Here is a 7,173-nt window from a genome sequence, read left to right on the forward strand (position 1 = left end):
CTTAAATTGTTGCAAGCTGTTATGTTGGCTATTATCCCATCAAAGTGGTCAACAGTCACATCATGATCTACAAAAGCTTGATCCAAGACTCTCATCAGGGCTTCCCTGTGGGCTTCTGAGTTTAAAAGCAATGAAAGTATTGAGATTTTTGAAGGAGTCTGCATAAGCTGATCCACAATCTTATATTCACTTATTTTGATAAGCTTCAAGATTTCATCAAAATCAGGATTGACATTGGTTCCACTGGATTGACCAACATCAGTGTTTGTATTACTGACAGGAGTTTCCACAGGATTCCCTACTGGTGTACCAACAGGATTTTGCCCAGTTGCAGGAGTAACAGGCTGCTTTGGAGGTAGTGGAGTATACACACGTCCACTTCTTGTTACACGACTTACATCAGCAATGTTTACAACGGATGAAAGAGTAGGTAAAGGAACTTCTTGTCCATTCTTTATCATTGTAGCATTGTAATTGTATGGAACTGCCTTGTCAGAGTTATAAGGAACAGGTCCAGGTAGACAAATGATCAAAGGAGCAATAGGAACCTTCGGCTTGTTGTAAGTAACTTCTATGCGCTCGGGCATGTTGAAATGAGGAACGATGATGTTAACCGTAGGCATTTCCGAGTTGATATCTGAGACTAAAAGCTCATGCGGATAACATCCTATCATGTTAACTTCATTTTCATCCCTATTTCTGTAGATCTCAATAGTACCATTATCTAGCAAAACTTGGAGATCTCTTCTCACAATCGAACACCCGTGAGGATCCACACAACATATTCTACAGGAACCGTATTGATGCTGGCGAAAATTCTGCCCCCGACAAAGAGTGGCGTGCATTTGTACCAAATCTGCTCTTGAGAAATTAATATTATAGACTCGGTACGGACCAGGACATCCATACACCATGTTTACAACATGCCCTCCATGATTGGGCAGCGGATTTGCTTGCACATTAGGATTCAAATTTCTGAAAGAGAGGAGATTAGATCTAACCAACCTCTGAACTTCATATTTCAAGGCTATGCAATGCTCAAGATCATGGCCAGGTGCTCCTTGATGATAAGGGCATGAGACCTCCGCTTTGTACCACCATGGGAGTTTCTCAGGTACTGGTGGTGGTGCTTTAGTTTGCACAAGACCTCTTTCAATCAAAGCAGGGTACAATTCTGTGTAGGTCATTGGAATCGGATCAAACTGTGGAGCTCTTTGTACACGATTCTGATTATTGTTAAGCTGCTGAACCTGTGGTCGAGGCTGTTGTTGAAACTGCGGGGTGAATCCCGGATTCGGTGTTGTGTTAACGACTGGTGTGACAGCAGCTACCTGTCGCTGACGATTGACATTTCCTCTCGGCCTCCCTTGGGATACCATGTCAACACTTTGTTCTTTCTTCTTTTGGAAACCACTTCCGAACTTTTTGGTTCCACTTGAAGATCCACCTTCTTTAGTTAGACGTCCGGTTCGGACTCCTTCTTCTAGACGCATCCCCATGTTTACCATTTCGGTGAAATCACTTGGAGCACTAGCAATCATGCGTTCATAATAAAACGGACTGAGAGTATTCAAGAAGATCTTTGTCATCTCTTTCTCTTTTAATGGTGGATTAATCTGAGCAGCAGTTTCTCTCCATCGTTGGGCATATTCTTTGAAAGCTTCATGGTCTTTCTGAGCCATGGATCGGAGCTGATCTCTGTCCGGAGCCATATCCGAGTTGTATTTGTATTGTCGGACAAAGGCCTCACCTAGGTCATTGAATGTTCGAATATTAGTGCTATCCAAGCCTGTGTACCACTTCAGTGCGGCACCAGTCAAACTGTCTTGAAAGTAATGGATAAGCAACTGATGATTATCTGCATAAGTAGACATCTTTCTGGCATACATCACAAGATGACTTTGCGGACAAGAACTGCCTTTGTACTTCTCAAAGTCAGGGACCTTGAATTTAGCAGGTATTTGTACACTGGGAACCAAACATAGCTCCTGGGCATTCTTTCCAAACAAATCTTTCTCACGAATAGCTTTGACTTCCAATTGAATCCTGTTGAACTGTTCTTGGAGATCTTCCACAAGGTTACGCTGATTTGTGCTATCACCTTGATCATGATAAATCTCATTGCCATCATAAGGAACAGTGTGAACCGTAGGGGTCGGAACTGTCATAGTGGGTTGAGAAAGTGCCATAGTGATTTGGGAAAAAGTTACCCCTGAATGTGGAATAAATGCTGAACCTTGCGCAGCAGGCGCTTCAGTTGTGGATGTTTGAACCCCAGAAACATTATGGCGGAAACCTGTACCAAAGCTGAAAGGCGTGCCCCAACCTTCTGGCATGGAGAAAGATGGAATACCGAACGCAACTGTAGAAACTGGAGTAGTGACCTCAGATGTTACTATTGCTTGACTGTTGGGTGGCGGCGACTGATTCTGTGCGGCCATTAAGGAGTCAACCAAAGTAGTGAGACTTTCCAACTTTTCCTGAAGGGTGGTCACTGTACCACGGAGCTCAACATTCTCTTGTTCAGAGTGTTCCATTACTCTTCTTCTGCTTGAACGAGTATTGTATCTGTGATCTGATTGCGAGCGCGGTCGAGAAACTTTGAGACGCGACAGCTTGACGATCTAATGGAGAAAGATCCAAAAGATGAGACTCTATACAACAGACTCGATATGCAGAATGATGTATGCAAAAAGAATTTTATGATTTTTCCAAACATTTTTTAAGATTATTTTCTTGCAAACATTTGAACACAAACAAATCTTTTATTCATTCATTTTTTTTTTGCAATAATGGGAAATGTTACAACATTGGAGCGTAGCTCCTTACAAAAGCAAATGATAAATAAAAAGCTAAATAATCCTAAGCATCTTCATCAGACGAAGAACCAAATGCATTGTGCAGCTTGAGCTTCATGATTTCTTTCCCATAGTAAGCTTTCAATTCGGCCTTTTCGGTCTTTAGCTTGTCAACAATATTCTTCCAATCGTCAGGAGTTGGAGCGTTGCTTGTTGAACCTTCAGGTTTTTTCTTGCTTTCTTTGATGTACCTCTTGATTGCAGCGTCTTTCTGACGAATCTTCTCATCTTTACTCATGAGCCATCCATCTTGACAGTAGAGAGTTTCTTCGTGATCTTTCACTTGTTTCTTCAACCTTCTGTTTTCCATATCGGTCCTACGAAACTTGTGCTCCCAAGCATTTTTCTCTAACCTCATCTTGGCTAAAGTGTCTTGGTATTCCTTCATAGTGGGAATGGGAATATTGGGTAGTTGAGGTACCACAAGAGACATGGGTTTTTCATGATCATAAGGCATTTGAAACTCCTTTGCTCTTTTCTTTACCCAGCAGGTGTAGGCGTCCGTAGCAATGCAATTCCTTTCCTCACCTTTTTCTTTCCATCGGACGTCGTACCAAGCTCTCATCATTCTTGTCTTCAACCTTTGAGGATCTTCCCTTTCTTGATAGAAGTAGCTTTCTACTGCGAGACCAACAGGTTTAACTGAATTTGCATACCCGAGTTGTCGTTGGGCTAAGATCGGATTGTAGTTAATTCCTCCTTGTGTACCAATGAGAGGTACGTTGGCGAATTCTCCGCAACTATCAATGGTTTCTGTACCACAGCGAGCCAAGGTATACCAACGGATATCATTATTAGTAAGAGACATAAGTCTTCGAGGCCAACGCAAACCTTCTCGGTTTTTTGTGAAAATAGGAGACTCAGGTAAGTGTGAAACAATCCATTTGAACAATAGAGGTGCACAACATACAATGATTCCACCGCCTTGGCGATTCCTATGATGAACAGAGAAATACATGTCACCAAGTAAAGTCGGAACAGGATTTCCAATCAGAAAAATCTTTATGGCATTGATATCAACAAAGTTGTCGACATTGGGAAACAGAACCAACCCATAGATGAGCAAGGCTAGTATAGCTTCAAAAGCTATCATGCTACCAGTTTCGATGAAATCAAAGGCTTTCTTTATCAGGAAGTGTGAGGTTAAACCCGGGAGGTTTCCTTTGGTAGTCCAATTACTCTCTACTTCAGACTTTTTCAAATGGGTACTTGCTGCAATGACGTGTGACTTAGGAATGGCTTCCAAACCATTGAAGGGTATTTTGTCAGACACAGGGATACCCAAAAGATTGGCATATTCTTCCAAGGTCGGTACCAACTGGTAGTCTGGAAAGGTAAAACACCGGTAAACGGGATCATAGAACTGAACCAGAGTTTTGAGAAGTCCTTCATCAACATGAGTGTTCAGGATAGGCAAAAGCTTTCCATAACTTTTCCTAAAATTGGAAGGATTTTGTACAGAAGATGCTAACTCTATCAGTTTTCCCACATCAGGCGCTTTGAAACCGTATTTCTTGGTATGCCTTTTTACTTCTTCCATGACTAAATTCTAAAATGTTTGCAAAGAAAATTTCTCTAAATCTTTGGAAAAATCATGTTTTTATGGAAAAAAATGGGTTTTTTTTGAATGTATGAATGCGTGGGTGCATGAATGCCACATATTCAAACATGGTAAAACAGACATGGTAATGGTAACGCAAACATGGTACACAAACATGGTAATTCAAACATAGTACACACAGGTTCAAAGGTCCAGCGTCACGAGCATGAGGTCAGAGAACCAAATAGGGATAGATCTAGTTAATCACCTGTACAACATGTTCTACTGATACGTCAGAGTCTACATTTTTCTTTCGGATATTACCGGCTTTCACGACTAAACTGATGAGCCAGAAATATTCTCAAGAAAAACTCGTCTGAGTGTGGTTCTCCGCATGACAACTATCCAAGTCTTCACCTGGATCGTTTCTGCACCACGTCCTAATAAGGCCAGGATGGGTTGGGGTTCTACGGTCAACTCAGCTTCTACAGTTCAATGCGGCAATAATGTCTTCGCTACGAAAGCATGCTAAACATATATTACCAACAAGGAACCTCCACTGAGCGGAAGGATTCTCAAGTGCGCCTGCACATGACTATACCCTCCACCTAATTTCTTATGTGTACTTAATCCGGGTTAGGATTTGTCCATAATGTATCACTTGTAACAGAACCACACAAGTAACAGAACCAAAGAATCACACATGTAACAAAAATTAAAATAAAAACAATAATTAGAAATAACCCTTCCTTTGGAAACAATAAAAAGATGGTCCCCAGTGAAGTCGCCATTTTTCTGTCGCGGGCGAAAAACCGTTTTGTTCCTCTTTTTTGTGGGATGAGACACCTGATGCCTTCTTTGGGCTCGAGTGCTCATAAAAATGATTTTTCTTTGTTTCGACCAAACTTTTTATTATTTCCAAAGGAGGAAAAGGAAAAAAGCTGCAATAACCTAAAAGTGGGGGGAGATCTTGGGTAAGAGGGTTGGTTATACGAAGGGAAGGTATTAGCACCCAACGTATCTGTAGTACTCTACAGGGTTCTTTATTGTTTTTTTTATTCTATGCTATGGTGAAGGTTCTGTTGTGAAATTGGTGGGACCTAAGGTGTTTGTTTGATTATGCTCGCAAAGATCATCGCGATCCTCTGCATACATATCCCTTAAAGGGAATCAGAGCATCTGTAGCTCGGGGTCTACGGGTGCTAAGGTTTGAATGGTTTTTTTTTGTTTTGTTTTGTTTTGCTCGCCAAGGATCGACCTTGTGCCTACGTATTCTCAAAGGGATGTTGAGAAAGTCAGAGCAATCGTAGTTCCCACTTATGCTAGTGGAAGCAAAGGAAAATAGACAAATGTCGTCTAAATGCTAGATGTATCTAATCTATATCATCACATACATCTATTTGATTTTTTTTGTTTGTTTAACCAGCCTTGTGGCAAAAACTTTCAGTGAAGTCAGCCTTGTGACAAAAAGTTTTGATTAATCAGCCAGCCTTGTGGCAAAAGTTTCAATGAAGTCAGCCTTGTGACAAAAACTTTGATTAATCAGCCAGTACGGTGGCAAAACGGTTTGATTGATTAGCCAGCCTTGTGGCAAAAGAAGATTGATTGATTAGCCAGACTTGTGGCAAAAAAGTTTGATTGATTGATTGTTTGTGATGATATATAAGAGATACTCCTAGCATAGAGATGAAAAATGTCTAATCTCCTAGGGTATTTGTTTTGGATATTGGGGATGCTTATAAGAAGCCCGTGGGTCCTTGTACGAAGCCCAAGAGGAGGCTATCCGAGGGTCCTTGCATTGTAAGCCCAAGAGGAGGCTATGGGAGGGACAATCCAGGGTCCTTGCATTGTAAGCCCAAGAGGAGGCTATGGGAGGGTCACTCGTTTGTACAAAGCCCAAGGGGAGGCATGGTATAGTTGGTTTGAGCTCTTAGAGCGATTTCACCGGGAAACCATACTCTATGTCCTAACCTAAACTAGTGGAGATTCTTTGCACGAAGCCCAATAGGAGGCTATGGGGAACCTAGTGTTGTACTAAGTTGAACAAGCATACATATCACACATATGAACAAACATGAACAAGTATGAACAAACATGAACAAATATGAACAGTTATATATAAGCACCTATATATGACAAGGTGTGTGTATATAATGGAGTTTATGAAGGAAATATACCTGTAAGCATGATCCATTTGTATACACAGGGGTTCGGGACTTATACTCGAGGAAAGGTCCACTTGAATTTATTCGAAGCTATGTAAACAGGTATTTACAAAGGGCTTGGGACTTATACCTACATGGAGGCCCATGATATTTTTTGTGAAGATTTAAAGAAACCTTCATTTTTGGTTTGTTATTCAAAGTTAAAAAACAGATTAAGATATGTACAAAAATGCGTACAATGAAATACCTAATTTCATGTACTGGAGTGGGTATGTACAAAAAGGCTCGGGACTTATACCTACATGGAGGCCCATGGTATATTTTATAAAACATGGTTGATTGTTTTATTTACAGACGCGTTGTTTGAAAAACTGTTTGAAAGTTTTTGTTTTTTGAAAGAGTTTTCTGTATAAAGAAAAACTGTATAAAAGAAAAAAAAGGAGTGGGTCTTATACTCTCTAATATTCGAGAGGCCCCTGTTTTATTTTCATAAAACAGGGTGGATGGTTTTGAAAAAAGATGTGAGATTTATTGTTTTAAAAACTGTTTGGAAGTAATTTGGAAAAAGTTTTCTGTTTAAAAAAACTGTACAAAGAAAAAGAAAAGGGAC

This window comes from Vicia villosa, unplaced genomic scaffold (assembly GCF_029867415.1).
Source record: "Vicia villosa cultivar HV-30 ecotype Madison, WI unplaced genomic scaffold, Vvil1.0 ctg.003297F_1_1, whole genome shotgun sequence".
Lineage (NCBI taxonomy): Eukaryota > Viridiplantae > Streptophyta > Magnoliopsida > Fabales > Fabaceae > Vicia > Vicia villosa.